At 37.2% G+C, this 26574-nt stretch overlaps 1 pseudogene; it reads left to right on the top strand.

The window, feature by feature from the left end:
• The window catches only part of LOC149540377 (ruBisCO large subunit-binding protein subunit beta, chloroplastic-like), a 79371-nt pseudogene extending 53251 nt beyond the window's left edge, over positions 1 to 26120 (top strand).
• Positions 26121 to 26574: the final 454 nt, after the last annotated feature.

Here is a 26574-nt window from a genome sequence, read left to right as displayed (position 1 = left end):
GGTTTAATGTAAACAATTAAATAAGGATACGTCAACCATATAGGGACGACATTGGCCAATATGAACAACTAAATCACTACTCCATTATGCCACTGCCAGGGACATAAATCTTGCACACTAAAACACATGATCAAGTGTAATTGTATATAATAACATAGCCAAAGAAATAAATGCATTAAATACCTAATTTAACCATTTATTCAATTCTATTGAAATAATCCATTTACATCACTCACATTCACATAAAGTATAACAAAGCAAGAATGAAGCAAATCACCATAGAATTAAATCCAACACATAACCAAATCAAAGATATTTCCAAATACTGAATAACCATATATCATCATGAAACGTACTGTCATCTCAAAACAACATCATCATGCAAATATGATCAACTGAACAACATAGTAATCTAAAATCTATAATGGTGAAATCAAAGTATAACATCTGATCCTTAGGTTATCTCAAATGTAATATAACAAGAGTACAAGTATCTCTTGAATCAAAATACATCAAGGTTTCAACTGCAAACATGAGAGGCACTACATGTTGAGTGGAAGAAAGATTTTCCAATTTTGAATGGAAGATGCAAAATGGTTTTATTATTATTTTAGTTTGTTATCTTTCTTTGAATATCTTTCATTTTTTGTTTTCCCTTTTCCATTATGGAAGAAGGGGGATAGATATTAGAAGAGAGGGAAAAATAAAATGAATGATCCATCTACTCAAGGGTAGTTCTCTTGTTTGTTGATCCTACAAGTCTCAATGGCATAAAGAAAGATAACTAGTGATGTTAACACTTAGCACACCAAAAAAAATCAGTGATTGGTAATTTATAAAGATGAAGAAGGAATGTACATACCATCTCAATACCACTAGTAGACCTCTACACCACTTTGATAGGTTGTGAGATGAGGACAAGGCAATGTATCAATCACAGTTAGAAGGGTGAATCACCATCAATGTAACACGGTAGAGAGACAAGGTCTACATTGAAAAATGATTAAGGTATAGATAGAAAAATGGAAGGATGGAGAAGATATATGTAGATGTACTATAAAATTGGTGGGGTACTAATCTAGACCCTACAAAGTAGGTGTCATGGGTTTTTCATGTACAACCTAGATGTGCAATTCAAATTTTGAATACATTTATTTTAGGCAGAATGTTTTAATTATCTAGAGGATTGAAGACACATATATAGTTTATAAAATCTATTATTGAAGAGTGGCAAGTGGAGAAGTGGATATGCATGTATAAAGAAGAAATATTAAATTGAAAGTAGTGTTGCATGGAATCATAAAAAAATGGAATAGACAAGTTGATGCAGAATGGTGCACTATATATAGGGTAGAGTATAAAAGGGAAGAGGTGATACAATTGATATCACAAAGAATGCCAATATAATGAAAAAAAATCAAGAAATCTTCATGGTATACAATAGATATTTACAATGTAAGGTGTGTCATATATCTTAGATCAACCTTTGATTGATTTCTTACCATTGTAATCATTTGTAAGCTCTTGATCGGACATGCTTCATTAGATAGCATATTGTAAATCCTCTAACAAGGTACCTCCTAGAAGGAGTTTAAATCCTTTGACAAGGCAGCTTTGACAAGCTCATGCAATCCTAATATGTTTTTGAAATTCATTAATGGATGTGTTCTCAGAAGACATAGTTGTAGCCTCTAAATGCACAACCTTTTATCTGTAGTAAAAGGCTAGTGGGTATAATATTCCCACCATGGTTTTTATCCAATTATCAAGGGTTTTCGCATATAAATCTCTGTGTCATTTGGTTTATGCATTTGTGTTTGAGATTATACACTATAAACTTATTGCATTTCTCATTATTATATCAATTAAGTGGTTTTTGTTTAGTTTTCTTATAATAATTATTCAACAGATTGGTATAAGAATTTGTACTAATTAACTATTGGACTTAACAATGGGAAAGTAAGTTCTAAGAGGGGCGTGAATCAAACCTTAAATTTTTTACCTCTAAAACATTTCACCACACATCCATCTCATAAATTGACATGCAAATTGAAATATGTAACCATTCATGACATCCAAAGCATGAAATAAATCAATACATAACACATAATATTTTGGTTACCCAGAAACCCTCCAAGGAGAAGGTAAAACTGGGGTTGGGGATGGCATCCAAAAATCTTCATTACTATAGTTGTAAAGTGTGGCCTATTATGGCTACAATGTTTTGATCATAAACTATGATCTACCCTATGAGAGGTCTGCCTTATTTAAGGCTTTCAAATATTATTAGGTCTCACCTTGCTAAAGGATTTAAACTCACAATTAAGTAAGCACTTAGTTAAGAGATTTACAAAAGCCTGTTATGACTACTATGTTAAGAGATTTACTTTCTATTACCTATTATAATGATTTGGCACTTTATCCTTTGGTTAGCACCCTTCTTCTTGAAATTAGATCTCCTCTTTACTAGTTATCTCTCGATCCTCCTAATTAGATCTATCTTCTCTAACCTTTCACTATTGTCTATGTTCTTAGATTGATTCTTCATTGCAAAACTCTATCTTAGCCATATTTTTTGATTCCTTTGCACCAAATACTCTCCTTAGTATCCTCCTTTGCAACATAGGTTACCCTTAGGGTTTCCTTCTTTTACAAACATCATGGAAATGAAATTAGGTTAGAATCAATGGTTGCGGTTGATCCATATTGCTGCCTAATATTTCCCTCAATCTAATTGGATGTATGCATTGTATAGGGATGCATAATGACTCCCTCCTTATTTCTTATAATAAAAAATTCATGTTTATGTTGGCTAAGAATAGTTTACATAGAAGTTTATGCCATTACAAACATCTATGAGATAAATTATTCACTCAGCATCCAGAGGCTCTAATTCTCGGCCTTTGTTGTGCACTATATATTGATATTCAACTTTTGAATAGCTTGGCACTCTCTATTTACTCGACACCTTTTGTTTGCTCGACACTTAAGTGACTCAACACACATTGACTGCTCAGTGCATACTAGTGCTCAACACTAACTATCATATTACTCGACATGTATTATTTGGAGACTTATGCTCAGCATGCTCTGTTCACTTAGCTCATTCTATTCATTCAACATGCATTGTGCATTTCGATTGCACTATTCTTTTTTGAATAATGACTAAGCTTTTTTGTCACTACCTTTGATGAGTCCTGATAGTGCCTTGTTTCTATTAATCTCTTGCCTCATACATCTCCCACTTCTTTGGCATAAAATTCCCTTTTTGCTAAACTATTGATAGGAAATTAGAATATTTAAGTACTTCTCTAAAGAGGGAAGAATAGTTCCTAAAAGGTTATTAAGTTTATGTAAATGATATATTGTGATTGATGCTGCTATAGGAGCTAAGTAAAACAAGGATGCGTAAGAGTGGAGCCAACCATTTGAAGTGGATGAATAGTTTGGAAACTATAGTTTTGCTATGATATTTTTAGCAAATAGTTTGAATGTTAAAAAAAAAACAGTTTTTGGCTGTATGTTATTTTAGCCAGACAGTTTTATAAATTGTCATGTATGGACAGCGGCCAAAACAAACTATTATCCATGTTTAGGAAACAGGCCAGTGGCCATTCTAGGTAGTTTTTAATATGGTTAAAGATTTTAGGCTATATAAGTGAATGTGAATTAAAAGACATATCATCGATAATCTATAAAAATACTTTGTTCCATATTACCTTTGAATTTTTAAGGCATGGTTTTCAAGTAGCATATGGTGTTTTATCTCTCACCTTGTGAACCAGAGGAGGGCCCCCTCTTGAGAAACTTGGTGAGACTCTAGTAGATTACTTTGTAAGTATTTTAGTATTATTGATTGTGTGTGTTTCCCTTAGTTTTGATTGCATGCATTTATAATAAGGTTGCCATATATGTTTGCTAATCAAATTCACACAGAACTTGCTGATTAATCATGAATTCAATTGTTTGATGAATTATTGATTGCGACAGTCTTATAAAGGAATTTTTTGATGTTAATACATAAATCAATTATATAATACTATTCGTTCTGGTCTTCCTACTGCTCCCATTAAGCCTTGGTACTCATAATATCATCCTCTGTATTCCCCTTACTGTATCCTTTCAGTCGTTAAACCAAAATATTTATCATACTCACAACTTTCTGTCGCCATTACAATATCCCCCATCACCCTTTATCAACTTCCTGCCACACCTTATATTTGAAACCAGCCCATTGGAAACAATTTCCTGTCACAGTCTAAGAAGATTACATTAAACAAAAACTCTGCAACAAGAATTCATTGAGATTAATTGTTTAAAAGATTGTAATTGATTGTTAATAGTATTTGGGATTAATTAATTAAAGGAGTGTTGAAAGTATTTGTGATTAATTGTTTAAAGTGAGTTGATAATATCCATAGCATTCATAAAGACATTGTGTTTTGTTTCCAGGTGTGAACTTTAGATTAGAATCCATTTGCAAAAGTAGTCTTAGATGTGTGGTAATTTAGATAGTTCAATTTTTTGACAAGTATTAATTGCATTCATAAAACTCCTGATTTATTATCTTCACCCCTTGAGAAAATAGTCGTGATATCTCTCGCAAGTCCACGATTCTTGGATTGACATTTTAGGGGTAATTTTTGATTCAACTATATCCATATAAAGGCCATCCAATTGAACATCATTTTTACCCAACATTTTTGGCGTCGTTGCCGAGGAGAGATATTAAAGGCATGAAACTATAATAAGTCAAGATAGGAACAGTGAGCCCTTGAGAAATCTTGAGCAATTTTTGACCTTACTTAGGATAGTACCTTTGGTTTCCACTGTAGTAAATTATTTAGGTGCATGAATTGGCCTAGAGATAGTGAAGGTATATTTGTTAAGAAGGAATCCGTAGGTAGCTCAAAAAATCAAAAATCACAAAAAGAGAAAAATCCATCAACCATTGAAACCAAACCAAGCAGTGTAGTTAAAATCTAGCCATTCTCTCAATTCACCTCTCTTACTACACCCTCTGAAACTGCTGAACAGTTTGCAAAATCATACGAAATTAGGTGTAGTAAGCCTCTAGAGGCTCAGGAACAACCCTTTAAAACATATTTTACACCTTTGGCAACCAAAGTTTTGGAAGAAGTCATGGCTGACAATGTCAAAACCAACAATGTAGGGGGAAATAATGATGAAAACAATAGGAATGAAATTGTTCAACATAATACAACCTTTGAATTTCCTATTCAGCCTCCCATTGATGATGCCCCTACGAAAAATATCCCTCACTCAGCACTTCCCATATTTCGAGGGTCAACCTCCGAGGATCTTGATATGTTCCTGTTCGAATTTGATGTCCTTTGTAATAGCTATGATTATCAAAGTGATGCACAAAAATTAAAGCTCTTTCTAGCTACTTTGAAAGATGATGCATTATGATGGTTTATGAGTCTTAGGGACATTAGGACATGGAACCAAATGAAAGATGCTTTTCTATCAAAGTATCAAGAGTACTGTAAGACCAAGAAAGTATGGGATGAAATCTTTTGCATGAATCAACAAGAAGAAGAGTCAGTTGAAGATTTTTTGGAACATTTTTCCTTTAGCTTACAATGCTCACAACGTCTTGATTTGACTACAGAAACCATTAAGATGCTTTTCTTAAGAGGGATTCGCGATGAAACCATGGATGCCTTGAATTTAATTGGAAAAGGTGATATTTCTAAAATGTCCTTTGAAGATATTTGTGATATATGCAAGATTTATTCATGGTCTCATCGATCTATTCGCAGGAATTCAAGTAAGTTTTCTACTATGGGTAATGCATCAAGTATTTCCCAGCATGAAATTGGTAATTTACTTGAAGATCTTAAAATTGGCTTATTAAATCATATGGGGAAACAAATTGACATGTAGTATTCTCATAGGAAACATGAGGAAGCTAAAAAGGCCTTGGCAGTATTTTTCCAACCTGTCATAAGAAGCATGGACCGGAAGATTGCCCTTATAATTGAACCCATGTAGCATCACTTGAGGAAGCTAGTAAGACTTCAACGCTATGACCTCTTCCTGAAGGGATGATTCCTATGGAATATACCAAAGAACCAATTTATTATATGGCTCCACGATGCCAATTTTTACCGAGAGGGTTCTCCAATGAATATTTTTTTAGACCACCTCAGCAATTCTCTAACCAAGGCCCATGGTATGGAGGTTATCAGCAATGGCCCCAAAGCTTTCAGCCTAGTACATAACCATGGCATCAAACATGGAGGCCGCAACCTTCATATCCAACTCCTCCATCATCATATCAACCTTATACGCAATCCTATTTTCCACAACAGTCCTTTCCTTCACCACCATTAATAGGCCCCTACCAACAACCTTAACAATTCCTTCCTCCCATACCTCCATCTTCTTCAAATCCACCACAACCACCTAAACCCACATCCATGCCAACTCAACCAAATTTGAATCCCAATAATAAACGTCATCAACCAATCTATAATAGTGAAGTGACTAATCTTCCCACCTATCTTGTTAACTTGGTTGAGTTGGATGGTGTACACCTTAGATCTGGGAAAGCTCTTAAAGGACCTACTATCACAAAGGTTCCAGATGAACCTGAAGAGGAGCCAGAAAAAGAACCACCCTTTCCTGATCGATTCATTCATAAGCCAGAGCCTAAAAAGCTAGCACATCATGAGTTTGATATTTTAAATGAATTACGCAATGTTAACATCAAAATTCCTCTTTTGCAAGCTCTTAAGGATGTACCAGTATACAACAAGACAGTATGAGAATTATGTATCCGGCGTTAGAAAAAGAAGGATCCAAAAATTCTTCAAGTTAATGGACAACTTGCAGAATTAATGTTGGGGAATATTAGTATTCCAAAATATGCAGATCCTGGCAGTCCTGTTATCTAGGTAAGTATCAGTACAATTGTTATTCCTAATACACTTTTGGATTTAGGTGCTGCCATAAATGTAATGACAAATGAAACAAAAATAAAATTATCCTTAGAGGGACTTAGACCTACTCCTACAATGCTTCAAATGGTTGATTGCTCCTTAGTCAGACTAGAAGGGGTTATAGAAGATGTCATTCTTTCCATTGATAGTTTGGATTATCCAACCGATTTCATGATCCTTAAGCCTAAAGCTAAGTTGGGGGGATATCCTCTCATTCTTGGAAGACCTTGGCTAGCAACAACCAATGCCCACATTAATTGTTGGTCTAGTAACATGATTATTTCTAATGGTGAGCAAACAAAAGCCTGCTCAACCATTATTAGATATCGAGGATCCAACCTGGGTCGACAGTGATTCAGATGACTATGTTCCAGTCCTCACCATTGGGCAAGTACAATATTTTGAAGATCTAACTGATGAGGCCATTTTAGTAAATTTTCTGCAGAATAGGTATGAGTCTAATGATATCCTAGAAACTATGGTTTTTCCTTCTCATGCGACTATTAACTGTCCTTTTGGGAATTTTCCTTTAGTTGGAAATCCTCAATCCATTCAGCACTTCCTGACATTACATCAACTTCTACCACATCAATGTTTATATAGTCCATTATTATCTTTAGAAAAACCATAAACATCATGAAGACCTACCTCATCTGAACCTATGGAGGTCCTACCTAGGTGTACCCTTAATATTAATCCACAATTAACACCATCTCAGGTTAAGGATCTCATAAGTATGCTTAAAGAACATAAAGATTCTTTTGCATGGGAACATCAAGACATGCATGGTATTCATCCTAACACTTGTACCCATCACATTTATATTGACGAGGGAAGTCACCCAGTCTGACAACCGCAGCGTTGACTCAATCCCGCCTTGTGTGATATTGTCAAAGAGGAACTCCAAAAACTTTTGAATGTTGGATTTATTTATCCAATTTTGGATAGTAGGTGGGTATCTCCCTTAGTTTTCATTCCAAAGAAAAATGGTAAGTGGCATATTTGTGTTGATTGTCGAGCTTTAAATAAGGCTACTAAGAAAGATCATTTTCCATTACCTTTTATTGATCAAGTCTTGGATACTCTTGCAGGGAAGCAATTCTTCTCCTTTTTGGATGGATTTAGTGGTTATAACTAGATCTGCATTGCCCCAGAAGATCAGGACAAAACTACTTTTACTTGTCCATGGGGAACCTTTGCATACAATGTTCTTCCTTTTGGGTTATGTAATGCTCCTACAACATTTCAAAGTGCAGTATTAAGCATCTTTGCTGATCTAGTTAATGATTGTGTAGAAGTCTATATGGATGACTTTACTATTCATGGAAATACGTTTGAAAAGCCAAAGATAACTTAGAGAAAGTGCTTAAGCAATGTATTGATACTAATTTGTCTTTAAGTCATGAGAAATGTCATGTGTTGATGATAGAAGGAATTGTTTTAGGTCATTTAATCTCATCAAAAGGTATAGAGGTTGATCCCAAAAAGATCCAAATAATTCAAGATCTCCCCACACCTTCAACACAAAAAGATGTTCGAAGTTGCCTTGGTCATGCCGGATACTATAGGAGATTCATTCAGAACTTTAGTCAAATTGATTCTCCCTTGTTTGCCTTGTTAGCTAAAGATGTTGTTTTCACTTGGACCCTTGAATGTCAAGAGGCCTTTGAAACCATTAAGAACAAGTTAGTAACTACTCCTATTCTTAGATTGATCTGGGGGATATTTTCACCAAAAATTGCAGTATCTCCAAAACTCCAATAAATGGCATAAGTTTTAAGTCCTCAAAATTCTGCACCCAACGCAATTCGAACAGGCAAAAAAAGAGTTCATATGCAAAAGTTATAGCCAGTCAAAGTTTGGTCAAACTAGGTGCAGAGGTCATCAAAAGGTGAAAAATATAATCATCTCAAAAGTGGTCAACAATGGGTTTCAAATTGAAGATTTTGTCGAGAGCTTTCCAACGGCGTTCGTTTCGTCAAAAATGGAGTTTGTATGTGAAAGATATGTCCGATTGAAGTTTGAGATGATGTTGTGGAAAAAAAATTAGAAAAAAAAATAAAATTAACGGTTTCGGGATTTGAACCCGCAACCACCGACCCCTAAAATCCAGACAGTGGCCGTTACACCACTGGCGGCCTTTGAAACATGTTAGACAAATGTTTATTATATGGTTTGAACGGTGCTAAGTTTAGTTAAAGGCTAGAGGTTGGTGTGGTGATTGGACCCACCGACCTCCCTCTATTACATGCATTTTCAAAATCTCCTCTGCCATTGTGCCACGTGAGTGGCTTGCAATATTATTAGCGCTGATTTTATTTAAAGTGTATCAAGCCCGATTCCCTATTGTCTAAGTAAAGGCAATTAGTAAATAAGGACAAAATTATAAAATGGAAATGAGTCCCATTCTGAGGAGGGACTGTTGTAAGGGTCTAAATATATTTTTCCCTATAATTAGACATTTTTTGGTATAAAAAGAGGGGTTAGGGGCCTTTTGAAGGCATGAAAATCAAGGGAGAAATGATGTAAATGGTGAGAGAGATTTTGTGTATTTGGAGACTTAGTGATTTTTCCTGCACATAGAGGAATTTTTTTGCGTGTGCTTGAAGGGAATTGTCACAAATCACTTGTATTGATTTATTGGAGTTAATCAGATTGGTCCCCCTATTAGAGCTAGACCCAGAGACATGGTCCTTCCCGGACGAACTCCAAAATCAAATGTGTTGCGTCTCTATCTCTCTTTCTATCATCTCATTCTATGTTTTCTTATTTGCAATTACGTTAATTTTGCTTTATTAAAGCTTTAAAATTAACTTTATGTAATTGGTTAGCATTCTCTGTAATAGTCCTAGATCCTAAAAATTAGATCAAATTTGGTATCAGAGCTTTGTTGGACTAGTATTGCAGATTTGAATGTTAACAAGATCTAGGTTGAATCAAGGTGAAGGTTATTTTAAAGAATATAATTCTGAGATCAGAAAATGAAGAGCTAATCCACCATTTTAGATGGAAGATAAAGGTGGTGGACAAGGTTCAGAAGATCAAAATGTCCAGAAGACTCTCCAGAGGTTGCAAACAATGGTAGAAGTTTTGTTACAAGAAAGAGAAGAGAAGATGCAAAGGCATGCAGCTCGTGATTACAAAGGGAAAAAGAAAGGTGCTGATAATGATCCTGGTCATGAGCGTCCATCTCCTCCCTCTTCTCCTTCTTCTACACATTCTGAGTCTTCCAATATTTTTAAGGGTGGACATAAGCCTCGAATTAAGTTGGATGTAAAGTTTGACTTGCCAAAATATTGTGGGGAGTTAAATGTTGAGAAATTAGATGACTGGATTCAGCAAGTAGAAGTCTACTATAGAGTCCAAAACCTTGTAGATGATGTTGATAGAACTCAGTTAGCCACTCTTCGGTTAGGCAGTGTAGCTCTAACTTGGTGGGAGAGTAGGACCCAGCATGAAACTTCAAAACATGGTAAGTTAAATATGTCTTGGTCAGAATTTGTTAGTGCTTTAAAGAAGCAATTCTATCCCTTAGGCCATATGCAACAATTAATGATGAGCTGGCAATATTTTAGGCAAGGGAAAGGTCAAACTGTCCAAGAGTACACCCATGAGTTTCGTAAAAGGGATATTTCGTTAAATGTCCCATTGTATACCCAGGACACTTTACTCAAGTATATCGGTGGTCTTCATTCTTACCTAAGGCACTTTATTCTCGTCCTGAATCCCTGTAATTTGGATGAAGTATGTGTCTAGGCAACACATTTAGAGTCAAGAGGTAAGGGTACCTTCATTGATAAGTCTGACAAAAAGTCATCTAAGTCTAAGGAAAAGTCCAAAGGCAAAGGGAAGGGTAAAAAGATAGCTATAGTAAAGAAAGAGAGTGAGAAACCCACATGCTCACATTGCAAGAAAGAAGGGCATGATGATTCTAAGTGTTGGAAGTTGCATCCTGAAAAGAGGCCAAAGCGATTTGGTGGAAATAAAAGAAAACAAAAGACTATTGTTGTAGCTCAATAGGATCTTGGATTTGACTTTAGAGATGAAACAAAGATCATTGCTACTGGGATCCAAGGTAAAGGAAAAGGTATTTCTCTTTCATCAACTACGAGTTCTTCTAGCATAAGTGCAAGTACAAGTGAAGATTCTTCTCCTAAGAATGATAAGAAAAGGAATGCATTATTTCACATTCGATTTGTCATCAAGCAAAATAAGGTTGATACATTATTTGATACGGGTTCTCAAGTTAACTTGATATCTGAGGAAATTGTTAAGAAGCTCAATCTGACTATAACACCTCATCCAAAGCCATATCCTCTTGGATGGGTTTGCAATGATGTGCAATTACAAGTAACCAAACAATGTAAGTTAATATTTGCTATCATTGTAAACTTTGTAGATGAGGTAGAAGCTGATGTAGTCCCTCTAGATATTTGTGGTCTTGTACTTGGGAGTCCCTATTTATATGATCGACAAGCTACCTTCTATAGGGGGGAAAATAAGTATCATCTATTTAAAGATAAAATTGAATACATTGTACGAGCACATAAGGTTAAGACTAATCTGGCACTAGTTAATGCTGGTTAGATGAAAAGGTTAGTCAACTCTAGTAAGAATTTTGTGTTGATGATTGTAAAAGCCAAAGAAGATGAAACATTTGAGGCATTTAAGGAATGTGATCCAAAACATAAAGATGAAATGGTCAAATTTGTTTCTGCCTATGATGACTTGTTTCAGCAACTGAAGGGATTGCCTCCTAAAAGAGAGATAAAACATGAAATTACTTGTAGCCAGAAGTGCCACTTCCTAATATTGGCATGTATCATTTATTAGTCTTGCAAAATGAAGAAATCAAGAAGCAAGTACAAGAGCTCGTCTAGAAAGGAGTTATCTATCCTAGTACTTCTCCTTGTGGTTCTCCTATTGTGTTGGTTCCAAAGAAAGATGGAACATGGAGAATGTGCATTGACTATAGGGCTTTGAACAAGATAACAGCAAAGAACAGGTACCCTCTTCCCAGAATTGATGATTTACTTGATCAGTTGAAACATGCAATTTATTTCACTAAGTTAGACTTATGTAGCGGATATCATCAGATAAGAATAACAGAAAATGATATTTGGAAAACTGCTTTTAAGACAAAACAGGGACTTTATGAGTGGTTGGTTATGCCATTTGGGCTTTGTAATGCACCAGCTACATTCATGAGAGTCATGAATGATGTCTTTCATCCTTTTATTGATGATTTTGTCATTGTCTATCTAGATGATATTCTTGTATTTAGTAAGTCTTGGGATGATCATCTAATTCATGTAAAAAAAGTATTTGATGTATTGAGAAAAGAAAAACTCTATGTAAAGATGTCAAAATGTGAATTTGCAAAGACATCCTTAGTGTACTTAGGCTATGTCATAGGAAATGGTCAATTGAAAGTAGACCCAGCGAAGGTTGAATGTATTGTAAAATGGCCTAAGCCAAGTACAGTTACAGAAGTTAGAAGCTTTTTAGGTGTAGTTCAGTACTGGAGAAAGTTCATTGCAAATTTCTCTTATATTGCATCACTGTTGCATGCATTGACTAGTACTAAGGAAACTTTTCAGTGGGGAGGTCCACAACAAAAGGCTTTCGACACTTTGAAGGAAAAGTTGAGCACCACACCAGTTTTGGCTTTACCAAATTTACATCAACCATTTGAGATTGAGATAGATGCAAGCGGGTTTGCCATGGGAGCTGTACTCATGCAAAGAGGTAAACCAGTCTGCTACCACTTTGAAACTTTTTTAGGAGCAGTAAGTAACTATCCTACTTATGATAAGGAACTTTATGCTTTAGTTCAGAGTGTTAAAAAATGGAAGCACTACTTAATGGGAAAGGAAACTATAATCCACACTGATCACCAGCTGCTACAATATTTGCACTCACAATCTAAGTTGCAACAGAGTAGGCATTTTAGGTGGATGGGTTTTCTACAATAGTTTCATTTGGTAATTAAGTATAAAAAGGGTTCCCATAACAAAGTAGCAGATATGCTCTCTAGGCCTCCTATTAAGAATGCTTTGATAATCCTTTAGAATAGTTCTATGGTTCATGAAAGTTTTCAGGAACAATATGCTAATGATGAGGACTTTAAGGATATCTATGCAGCTTTAATCTAGGGTAAACATGTGGAAGAGAGAGATTACTATGTGCAGGATAATTTGTTGTACCACTTAGGTAAACTATGCATTCCTAAAGATGAACAAGAACATGTAATCCATGAAGCACACACCTCTTTGATTGCAGGGCATTTTGGGGTAAGTAAGACATTAGCTCAATTGCAAAAATATTGTTACTGGCCATGTGATGCAGGAGCATCCAGAGGTATAAGGGCAATCTTGTGTCACCCAAAAAAATGTACTTAGACTTAATTTTTCTTTCAGGTCTTTACATTTTTGGATACCCATTTGGGTCAAATAAAGGTTCCAACTCTCATAGTTCAACTATCAGTGCATTTGAAAATCCTAAAAAAATAGGAGCATGTATTTGGGCCATCATTTCAGTAAAATAGAAGGTGTGAATTGGCCAGATGAATGTAATCATGATTTAGAGCATTCCAAAAAAAGAATCAGGTCAATAAGCCCCATGGTTTGAAAGTTATTGCAGTTTTTTAGGTTTTGGAGACCTCCTAAGAATGCTTCAAAGTCAGGTTTGGGGCATTAAATGACCTTGAAAAGGGTCAAAAAATGGGGGATGAGTGAAGCTTGTCTATAGGGCTATAGAGTGCTTCAAGAGCTTTCCAAAAATGTAAACAGTTCATCAATCGAAGCTATGGTTCAAAAGTTATGCCTCCTGGAAGTTCGGTTACCGTTTCTAGATTCTTCTAGATTTGCACCGACTTCTAACGCAGCTTCCGGAACCTTCTATTTGGTCGATGGATGCCTACTATAACTTTCTAGAATGTACTCCTACTCCTTGACCCTCTAGGGTCTATTTAAGGAGATTTTTGGCATTGTAAAAGGAAGTTCAGAGTGGAGTTTGAGAGGAGGTACTGAAAGGAGAAATTATCTCCAGATTTATGCTATTGTAAGCTCTTAGGGCATGTTCTGAAGTTTATTTTCTTTGTACTATTTGTAATAGCTTTTTTTTTTAGTTAATATAATTTTCCCTTTTTTTTGTGTCCATTTTGTTCTTGGGTTGTGTCCCCATCAAGTGGTATCAGAGCTGGTTTTCCTGAGTTTGTAGACAGAGCATCGACTGTGAGGTAGTTTGCACTAGGACTGTGTGGTTGTGGGATCAAGTTAGAAGATGCCTCCACAAAGAGAGCATGGTGGAAGGGCCAGAGCTATTAATCTTGAGGAGGTTAGAGCCCTCCAAAGGTAGGTACAAGCATTGCAAGAAGAGCTCCATAGAGGAGAAAATGTTGCCGCAGGTGACAACAGTGAGGATGACAATGAAGAAGAAATAATAGGACTAGAAGGGGAACTTGACGGAGAAGTTTTGAATCCTATAGAGGAAAGGCTTTTTAGGGCCATTACTAAGTTTGGAAAAAGACCTACAATTGAAGTGGGTGTATTTTCAGGAAATCTGAAACCAGATGAGTTGATCGATTGGATCAATGAACTGGAAGAATACTTTGAGTATGAGGATATCAGGGACCCAGATAGGGTTAAGTTTGCAAAGGCCAAAATGAAAGGCCATGCCAAAATTTGGTGGCAAGAGGTTCAATTGGAAAGAAACAGAAGAGGAAACGATAAGATCACAAGATGGGATCGCATGGTGGACAAATTGAAGAAGCAGCTCATTCTAGTGGACTATGAGCTTGATTTATTTAAGAAGATGCATGGGTTAAAGCAAGCGGGAAGATCAGTCCAAGAATATACAGAGGAATTTTATCGACTCTTGATTAGAGCAAGACATGTAGAAGCAAATAAGGAGAAGGTTGCTCGTTATATCAGTGGGTTGTGACCTAGCATCCAGGAGGAATTAAGTCTAGTAAGAATGACCAGCATTGAAGAGGCATACCAGTTTTCCCTACGAGTTGAAGAGAAGCTGAATAAAAGGTTTGAAGGAAGATAAAGAGGGTGCAGTCAAGGAGGAAGGGGAAGTGGTAGATCATCTGGAGGCCACAATGAAACCCAAAAGAAAAATGAAGATGAGGGTACTAGTAGGAACTAGAGGAATGAGGGTTTCAACTGCTCCTGTGACCAAGACTTTGGAAATCAGAGAGGAAGAGGTAGAGGATGTGGACAAGGAAGAGGAGGCTTCTGTGGTACCTATTTCCATTGTAATGAACAAGGTCATCGTACCTTTTAATTCCCTCAACAACAAGGAAGGACAAATAGGAGAGCTGAGGGCCAAGCTAGGGTTGCTCATGTGGATGAGGATGCACAATCATCACATTCAGAGGATGCAGAAAGAGGAGAGACCTTGGTAAATGAAAGAGTCCTACTAAGTGGTGAGAATGAACCAGGACAATGGAGGAGTTTTTTCCATACCAGATGCAAGTGTGAGGATAAATGTTGTGACGTGATCATTGATGGTGGTAACACTGATAACCTGGTATCAGAAGAGATGGTCTCTAAGCTAAAGCTCAAGAGGGAGAAACATCCCCAGCCCTATTAGATTTCTTGGGTAAAAGATGATCATAAGGTCCTGGTAAGTGAACAATGTTTAGTAAAATTCAAAATTGGGAGTTACCATGATGAAGTTCTCTGTGATGTTATTTTGATGGATGTTTACCATCTATTGTTGGGTAGACCATGGCATTTTGATAGACATGCAGTGCATGATGGACATGCAAACACATACTCTCTCACAAAGGATGGAGTTCGCCATAAATTGAAGCCCATGAAAAATGAAGATGAAAAGGTATGTAGCAGTGCGAGGATTTGTCTTGTTGATGGAAGGAAGTTTTTAGATGGCATGAAACATCAGCATATGTGCTATGCTTTGATTCCTATGAAAGATAAAGAAGGTAGTAGTGAAATGCCATTTGAAGTTTCAGATTTACTAGGGGAGTTTGGAGATATTATCTCTGATAATTTTCCAGATGGATTGCCACCAGTAAGGCAAATCAGTCATCAGATAGATCTGATTCCAGGAGCTAGTTTGCCTAACAAGGCTGCCCACAGGATGACTCCTACTAAAACAGAGGAGCTAAATAGACAAGTTCAGGAGTTGTTGAGGAAGGGCTTGATTCGAGAGAGCCTAAGTCCATGTGCAGTACCTACAGTACTCGCACCAAAGAAGGATGGAGAGTGGAGGATGTGTACAGATTCTCGAGCTATAAATAGGATCACCATCAAGTACCAGTTTCCTTTGCCAAGGATGGATGATATTATGGACTGCTTGAGTGGAGCTCAGTACTTCACAAAGATAGATCTGAAGAGTGGTTATCACCAGATACGGATTCGAGAAGGAGATGAGTGGAAAACAGCCTTCAAGACCAAGGAGGGTCTTTATGAGTGGTTAGTCATGCCCTTTGGACTGATGAACACCCCAAGCACCTTCATGCGGCTCATGAATGAGGTACTTAAGAAGTTCTTGGGAAAATTTGTTATTGTCTATTTGGATGATATTTTAATTTTCAGCAAGACTTTGGAAGAACATTTATTGCATATTCGTAGTGTCCTTGAAAGGCTAAGGGAAGAGAAACTATTAATCAATCTGAAGAAGTGTAACTTTGCAAAAAGGGAGCTAGTCTATTTGGGGTTTGTTATATCACCTGAAGGTCTCAAAATGGATCCAAGGAAGGTAAAAGCCATCTTGGAATGGCCTGCTCCAAGGTCTGCTATTGAGGTAAGATCATTTCATGGTCTGGTTAGTTTTTACAGAAAGTTTACTAAGAATTTCAGTGGCATATGTGCACCCCTAACTGATACAATAAGAGGGGATAGAAAAGAGTTCAAATGGACTGCAGCAACTGTGAGAAGTTTTGAATTGCTAAAGAAGAAGGTGACAGAATAGCCTGTGTTGGCACTTCCAGATTTTAGAAAGGTTTTCCAGGTGGATTGTGATGCTAGTGGCAGTGCTATTGGGGCTATATTAAGCCAAGAAGGTAAGCCTATTGCATATTTTAGTGAAAAATTGAATGATGCAAAGAAGAAGTATTCTGTTTATGATCAAGAGTTCTATGAAATAGTTCAGGCCTTAAAGAAATGGAGGCATTATTTATTGCCAAAAGAATTTGTTTTGTATACTGATCATCAGGCATTATAGTACCTAAATAGCCAAGGTAAATTGAATCAGAGGCATATGAAGTGGGTAGAGTTCTTGCAGAGCTATACATTTGTGTTGAAGCATAGAAGTGGAAAATCTAACAGGGTTGCAGATGCAATAAGTAGGAGACAGTTGTTGCTTACAGTAATGCAGGTTGAAGTAGTTGGGTTTGATGAACTCAAGAATTTGTACCCTGAGGGTCTTGATTTTGCTGAAGCATGGAAAGCTTGTAAAGAACCTGTTGCTGTAGATAGAACCAAGTGGTTAGACTATTTGATTCAGGATGGCATGTTGTTCAAAGGTAGTCAATTGTGCATTCCAAGGAGTTCCATGAGGGAAAATCTGATTAAGGAGAAACACAGTGGGGGGATGGCAGGACATTTTGGTCGAGATAAGACCATTGCCATTCTTAGAGAACATTATTTTTGGCCTCAAATTTCACAGGATGTGAAGAAGTTTGTACAGAGTTGCCAGGTTTGTCAAGTTGCCAAGGGGTTTAGTCACAATACTGGCCTATATCATCCATTTCCTGTTCCATCAAGGCCATGGGAGGACATAAGTATGGATTTTGTTCTTGGATTGCCAAGGACACAAAGGAGTAATGACTCAGTATTCGTGGTGGTTGATAGGTTCTCCAAAATGGCACATTTCATTCTATGCCACAAAACTCATGATGCTATCCATATTGCAGACTTGTTTTTCAAAGAGGTGGTAAGACTACATGGTCTTCCAAGGAGTATAGTTTCTGATAGACATACTAAATTTGTGGGGTATTTCTGGAGGACATTGTGGAAAAAGTTGAGAACAGACTTGAAATTCAGTTCCACGCATCACCCACAAACTGACAGCCAAACAGAAGTGGTAAACAGAAGTCTGGGCAATTTGCTGAGATGTTTAGTTGGGGATAAGCCCAAGGGATGGGATTTGATTCTACCACAAGGAGAGTTTGCTTACAATAACTCTATAAATAGGAGTATTGGAAAATCACCATTTCAAATTGTATATGGGAATAGCCCAATGACTACACCAGAATTGAGGAAGATAGAACAAGGGGAGAGGACAAGTGCTGAAGTTGAGGAATTTGCTGAACATATCAAGCGTCTACATGAGGAGGTTCAAGCACACATTACCAAGATGAATCAAGAGTATAAAGCTAGGGCTAATCAAAGGAGAAGACATAAGGAATTCCAAGTAGGAGATCTAGTCATGGTGCACTTATGAAAAGAAAGATTTCCAGTTGGTACTTACAACAAGCTGAAAATGAAGAAATTTGGCCCCTGCAAAATTTTGAAGAAAAATGACTCAGGAAATGCATATGAGGTGGAGCTACTAGAAGGTATTCACATTTATCCCATCTTCAACATTGCAGATTTAACAGAATATCATGATGATGGTGCAGATGAGGAGCTGGTTTTAGAGCCATGTCCAATTCCTGCTTCTAAGAAGGAGGAGATAGAAGACATTCTAGATCATCATGTGGGTAGGAGTACCAGAAACAGGCAGTATGAAGAGTATTTGGTCAAATGGAAAGGACGGCCGATCGAGGACTCAACTTGGATTTCAGCAGCTGAGGTTTCCCATTTGGGATTTCCTCTACCATCCATAAAGTGACAGGGTCACTTTTCAATCTACCCTAGGTGTTTGATGCAGGAGCATCCAGAGGTATAAGGGCAATCCTGTGTCACCCAAAAAAATGTACTTAGACTTAGTTTCTGTTTCATGTCTTTACATTTTTGGATACCCATTTGGGTCAAATAAAGGTTCCAACTCTCATAGTTCAACTATCAGTGCGTTTGAAAATCCCAAAAAAATAGGAGCATGTATTTGGGCCATCATTTCGATAAACTAGAAGGTGTGAATTGGCCAAATGAATGTAATCATGATTTAGAGCATTCCAAAAAAAGAATCAGGTCAATAGGCCCCACGGTTTGAAAGTTATTGCAGTTTTTCGAGTTTTGGAGACCTCCTAAGAATGCTTCAAAGTCAGGTTTGGGGCATTAAATGACCTTGAAAAGGGTCAAAAAATGGGGGATGAGAAAACATTGTCCATAGGGCTATAGAGCGCTTCGAGAGCTTTCCAAAAATGTAAACGGCTCATCAATCGGAGCTACGGTTCAAAAGTTATGCCTCCCGAAAGTTCGGTTACCGTTTTTGGATTCTTCTAGATTTGCACCGACTTCTAACGTAGCTTTCGAAACCTTCTATTTGGTCGGTGGATGCCTACTAGCACTTTCTAGAATGTACTCCTAGTCCTTAACCCTTCCTGGTCTATTTAAGGATATTTCTGGCATTGTAAAAGGCAGTTCAGAGTGGAGTTTGAGAGGAGGTACTGAAAGGAGAAATTATCTCCAGATTTATGCTATTGTAAGCCCTTAGGGCATGTTCTGAAGTTTATTTTCTTTGTAATTTTTGTAATAGCTTATTTTTTTTAGTTAATATAATTTTCCCTTTCTGTTGTGTCCATTTTGTTCTTGGGTTGTGTCCCCATCACCTTGTATGCAGGAAACTATCACCAAGTATATAAAAGGATGTGTAATGTGTACAACCAGTAAGCCAAGTAATAGGAAATTGGGTTTGTACACACCATTACCTGTACCATCCCGTCCATGGGAAAGTGTGTCTATGGACTTTGTGGGGGGTTTACCTATGTCTAGGAAGGTTCATGATTATTTGCATGTAGTAGTTGATCGGTTCAGTAAAATGTGTATTTTAATGCCTTGTAAAAAGCAGGTCACTGCTGAACTAACTGCTCATTTGTACTTTCAAAATGTATGGGTTCATTTTGGGTTACCCACTTCCATTGTATCAGATCAAGATTATCGATTCTTAGGGGAATTTTGGTCATCTTTGTGGGGACTCATGGATACCAAGCTGAAGAAGAGTACAACCTTCCATCCACAGATTGACGGACAGACAGAGGTAGTCAACAGGACAATGGTTCATCTACTTAGAGGTTACTGCAGCAAGCATCCTAAGTTGTGGGATGAAAGTCTTCACTATGTGCAACATGCTTACAACCATGCAACACACTCTTCTACAAAGAGGTCTCCTTTTGAAACTTGCTTTGGATATTTGCCAAAAACACCAATGGATTTTTCTTTTGGAAAGGACGATATCATCGATGGATGCCATGATGTAGAAAGGGCTTTGAAGTTCATCCAGAAGGTCAAAGCAATCCAGCAGGTAGTATAAGCACAGTTGGAGCAGAGCTAGGCAAAATACAAGGCTCGCCATGATAAGCATTGCATTGATCATCAATTCCAAGTTGGTGATAGAGTTTGGTTACATATCAGTAAGGAAAGAATGCAAGGTGAAGGAAGGAAGCTCAAGCTTATTAGGTATGGTCCTTTTGAAATCTTGGAAAAGATTGGTACTAATGCCTTCTACCTTAATCTTCCTCCATACATGCAAATTTACTCAGTTGTCAATATTGAGAATCTTAAGTTGTATGAGCCTCCAATGGTCTTGGATGAAGACATCAGTGTTCAAGTTCTATCAGTTGATGATCTTTCACCAGAGTATATGACAAAATTGCTAGAGGATGTCATCCTTGAAAGGAATGTCAAAACTTCACGAAGAGGACCAGTTGAATACCTCTAAGTGGGATGGAAGGGGATGCATCCAAGAAAAGCAAGATGGATTGAGATTGGTAAAGTGAGGGAGAAATATCTTCACCTATTTTCTGAGTAATTAAACTTTCGGTGGTTCGAAAGCTTCTCAGTGGGGAGGCTTGATCTGAGGGATATTTTCACCAAAAATTGAAGTATCTCCAAAACTCCAATAAATGGCATAAGTTTTAAGTCCTCAAAATTCTTCACCCAACGCAATTCGAACGGGCAAAAAAAGAGTTCATATGTAAAAGTTATAGCCAATCAAAGTTTGGTCAAACCAGGTGCAGAGGTCATCAAAAGGTGAAAAAAATAATCATCTTGAAAGTGGTCAATAATGGGTTTCAAATTGAAGATCTTGTCGAGAGCTTTCCAACGGCATTCATTTCATCAAAAATGGAGTTCGTATGTGAAAGATATGTCTAATTGAAGTTTGAGATGATGTTGTGGAAAAAAAATAATAATAATAAAATAAAATACAATTTAAAAAATAAATAAATAAAATTAATTGTGCCATGATTTTAATCCACGACCACTGGCCCCTAAAATCCAGTCAGTGGCCGTTACACCACTGGCAGCCAGACAAATGTTTATTATATGGTTTGAACGATGCTAAGTTTAGTTAAAGGCTAGAGGTTGGTGTGGTGGTTAGAACCACTGACCTCCCTCTATTACATGCATTTTCAAAATCTCCTCTGCCATTGCACCATGTGAGTGGCTTTCGATATTATTAGCGTAGATTTTATTTAAAGTGTATCAAGCCCGATTCCCTCTTGTCTAAGTAAAAGAAATTAGTAAATAAGGACAAAATTATAAAATGGAAATGAGTCCCATTCTAAGGAGGGACCATTGTAAGGGTCTAAATATATTTTTCCCTATTATTAGACATTGTTTCGTATAAAAAGAGGGGTTAGGGGCCTTTTGAAGGCATGAAAATCAAGGGAGAAATGATGTAAATAGTGAGAGAGATTTTGTGTATTTGGAGACTTAGTGATTTTCCCTGCACATAGAGGAATTTTTTTGCGTGTGCTTAAGGGAATTGTCACAAATCACTTGTATTGATTTATTGGAGTTAATCAGATCGGTCCCCCTATTGGAGCTGGACTCGGAGACATAGTCCTTCTCGGATGAACTCTAAAATCAAATGTGTTGTTTCTCTATCTCTCTTTCTATTATCTCATTCTATGTTTTCTTATTTGCAATTACATTAATTTTTCTTTATTAAAGCTTTAAAATTAACTTTATGTAATTGGTTAGCATTCTTTGTAATAGTCCTAGATCCTAAAAATTAGATCATAGAGGTCCTAACTAGGGATTACCATTCCATATCCACACTGATGCTTCTAACTTCTCAATGGGAGTAGTACTTGGACAAAAGGAGGACAATCTCTTCTATTCAATCTACTACATTAGCAAGAATTTCACTGGTGCTGAGGTAAACTATATGGTAACTGAAAAAGAATTTTTAGCTGTTATTTATGCTATTAATAAATTTTCGCACTACATTACTGGTTATAAAGTGTTTGTTCATACTGATCATTCAACAATTCAATTTTTGATGAATAAACCTATGGTAACTAGTAGGGTTATTAGATGGTTGCTTTTATTACAAGCATTTGATGTCACTATACTTGATAAGCTTGGTCAAGAAAATGTGGCTTCAGATTTCTTATCTCAAATACCTCAGTCAGATAATGAAGTTGTTCATGTTGATGACTCGTTCCCTGATGAACACCTCTTTGCAATCTCTGCCAAAAGTTTGTGGTATGCTGACATTGCCAACTATTTTGTTACATGCAAATTTCCACTGCATTTCTCCCCTCATGAGCATCGTAAGTTGGTGGGCCTCAGTGGACAGTATACTTGGATTTATGGTCTTCTTTTCCAAACTGGCATTGACAATATCATGTGCCACTACATTCCTAAGGAATACATCTTTGACATTCTTCGTGCTTGTCATATTGAACCTTGCAGAGGACACTTTGCTGCTCAACAAATTGCTCACAAGAATTTGACTACAGGTTATTATTGGCCTACGCTCCATAAGGATTGCAGATGTTATGTTCAACATTGTGACCAGTGCCAATGCATGGGTCATCCTACATGATCAGATGAGATGGCACTTCACTCTCAGCTTTCTATTGAGCCTTTTCAAAAATGGGGTCTTGATTTTGTTGGACCTATTAACCCACCTTCTAGAAACAAGGAATATATTCTTGTTTGCACAGATTATGTCACAAAGTGGGTTGAAGTAGTTGCACTAAAACACGCCAGGGATAACAAAGTTATTGAATTCTTATATTATGAAATCTTCACTCACTTTGGTGTTCTGCACGAAATCACTACTGATCAAGGACCTCAATTCACTTTAGACCTAATTTCTAAATTAATCAAGGATTATGAGATCTGCCACAGAAAATCATCACCTTATCATTCTCAAGCGAATGGACAAGTTGAGGTGACTAATCAGGAACTGAAGAATATCCTTACCAAAACCGTTGCACTTCATAAGCATGATTGGGCCACATGACTTCCTGAAGTTGTGTGGGCCTATCGTACTATGTGGTAGACCACCACTGGTTTGACCCCTTATGAATTGGTTTATGGTAAAAAGGTTGTACTTCCTATTGAGTTTGAGATTAAGACTCTTCGAACTACACTTGAACTCAGATTGAGTCTCTCTAATGCTCAAAAAGAATGACTAACCCAACTTTACTCCCTTAATGAGTTACGTCAAGAGGCACTTCTTCATACCAAACTTGTTCAAAATCAATGAACATTGTGGCATGACAAACACATTCGTCGACATTCTTTTCAGCCTGGTGATTGGGCGCTTTTATATGACTCCTGATTCTAGGATTTCAAAGGTAATTTTCATACAAGGTGGCTTCGACTTAAAGAAATTGAACATGTCTATGACAATGGTGCAGTCCAACTCTGCACTGTGGATTCTAAACATCGTAAGCTTCTTGTTAATGGTCATTGATTGAAGCTATATAGGAGGCCTCTCTCAAAGGAAACTTTCTTTCTAGAGATTGCCAAGGAACTCCCCATGGTTCCCTTCGGTCTCCTTCAGCATTGATAATCTATATATATATATATATTTATATATTTAAAATTTATATATAAAAAAAAAAGAGAAGACGATCCAACAATGAAAACCAGATCTCTGGCATTGTTGGCCAACTACTTGTTGAAAATTGGGTAATCCAGTGACTTGTAGTTGTTAGACTTCCTGGACATGAAAACTGGTTTGCCAGCGCTTCCAGACACTGGGTTGAAAACTAATTTTTACTGGTCTTGTGTCATAAATAAATTTTATAATAATAATAATAATAAAAAGCAAAACAAAACCAACCTTGATGGTTGTGACAAGAGATTTCCTTGCTCCTATCACCCTTTTCTTTTCACGCCCATCCTTCTTGGCTGGATGCGATAGGAGGTTTCTTAGATCCTATCGCCATCCTTGTGGTCTCCCTTTTCTTGACTCTCCTGTTGCTCTGGCCTTTTCCAATACCCTCCACCACTCTCTTGCACATGTCTCTATTCATGATCCTCTCTCTTAATGATCGTTCTTTTCAAATCTTTTTGTTGTAGGTTTCACATGCTTCCTTCATATTTCTACGATGCTCCTTCAATTTTTTGGCATAATTACTCCATATTTGGCTTGTGCGGCATGGATATTGCTAAATCATCATTTTGACATCACCAATCCATCATTCCACTACTTTTTAGGGAGTTTTCTTACCCTTCTTTTTAGTTGTACTTTGTTTTCTATTTTTCTATTTCTAGTTTTAGCGAAAACAAGATGTTTTCTTTCCAAACTTTGGGGGGGGGGGTGTCGTACCTCTGCATTCCCATTAATTATTTCTGTTCTTGCCACTTTCTCCTTATAATTTATTCACATAGGTTGGAGCCCTATTACCATTATTTTACCTCTACATTTTCCATTAAAATGACAAATTCTGATCAGCCCTCCATTCCTCTCTGTTTGCCCTTTTGAATTCAAATTTTTCTACTGTCATGGGTGGAAAATGTAAGCGGTTTGAACTAGACCACATGGACAAGCTACTGGTAGACAATGAGGCCTATAAGATTTTTTGCCATGCAAGATGGCATCAATTTTTTCATCGGCTGTAGGGTTATGACCTTACCATTGCTGAAGAATTCGCCCATGCCTTTGATCAAGACTCTATGACAATACAGGGCATCACCTTTCCTGTGATGGTGCAGATAGTGGCCGCTGTAACAGATCTTCCCCAAATTGGTGAATTATAATTTCCCACTACCAGTACATGAGTTATAGAATTAAAGACCAACAAAACCAATTTTCTATAGTGCAATGAGTTTGTGGAGGTTGTTAAGGGACAAGGAGCCAGACACAAAACCTTTCCTTCACCATGGGATTTGGTAACCCAATTTATAGGTCAATATATTACCTGTGAAGGCCACTTTAATTTTGTTCATGCACATCATTTATGACTCATGCTTCATTTGAGGATAGGGCAACTGGTTAATCTTCCTTATTATCTGTATTACTCCTTGAAGAGAGCTTGCACTCAGTTTAGAGAAGGTCATGAAAATTCCCTAGCACATCATGGTTTAATCAAGCTATTGGTCATACATGGTCTTCAGCTCTAGGAAACCCCCATAGCATGGGATGCATTTATTGACCCTACATATAATGCCCTTCAAACCCAGCAAAAAGAAACTTAAACTATGATTGAAGAACAACCCTCTCAAGACCATGACCCCAAAAAAAACCCCTGTTGTTGAATCTTTGCAAACACCCAAAAAGGGCCTACGCATTTCCTCTAGTACAAAAACACCTAGCCCCTCTCCAATATGTCGTAATTCACCATGCTCTGCTAGCCACTTATAAAACCTAGCCAATGTTGCTCAGGCTGCTACAAATGTCGAAGTTGAGGTTTTGATCAGTAGCTCTAATAAGAAACGAAAAGAAAAAGTGGGCAAGAAACACTGTCGTCAAACCGGACACACAGAGAAACAGAGGAATGCACCATTCATAGAAAGTTTCTTAAATTCTACTAATGAAGAAGATAATTCTCACAAAGGTGATACTACTGTAGACCAGTGTGACCCTCGAGATGAATTGGAAAATCTTGACACAAACAAGGAAGGAGAAATCCTTGAAATTCAAGCCAATAAGGAACCTGAATGTGAACCCATAGAACAAATGAGCCCTGATAAAGCTACAGAATCTCCAAAGAACTATCTTGATCAAGACATAAGTCAACAGACACTTGATGTAGGAGGTGAATCTGAACTAGGTGTTGTATGGCAAGATGATATAGTGAAAAATACCATCCAGAGGGCTTATGAATAGGGTGAGGATCATTTAAAGAAAAATGTGCAAGACAACTCTGAAACACCTCAGAAAGAACCCCTTTCGAGAAGTGCTACAGGAAATACAGAGAGTTCTTGTCGCTCGGTGACATCACAATCTTTGATTGTTCCTGAGATGCCTCCAAAGGATCTATCCAGTGAGTTTAGTCATCTTCCTGATTCTATTCCATTGACAACGGCAATACCAGGCGTTCCTGCGTTTATTGTCAATGAATTTCTACATACTTTTATGCAACTTTAGCAGGAGCTTCAACAATTCAAATCCAAGGTCGTACAATAGGATAACATTAACAGTCCAGCTATAGTTTCAAAAGAGTCCATGGAGCACCCTGACAAAAATGTTCCACCTGGTTTGTATCCTTTGTTTGCATGAGGACATTCAAATCCTTCAGTTGGGGGGAGATGATGAATCCTAATAGTGCCCTATTTCTATT

Source organism: Cupressus sempervirens, chromosome 9 (genome assembly GCF_028749045.1).
Source record: "Cupressus sempervirens isolate cs-2001-9-10 chromosome 9, ASM2874904v1, whole genome shotgun sequence".
Lineage (NCBI taxonomy): Eukaryota > Viridiplantae > Streptophyta > Pinopsida > Cupressales > Cupressaceae > Cupressus > Cupressus sempervirens.
This window is presented reverse-complemented; position numbering and strand designations above follow the sequence as displayed.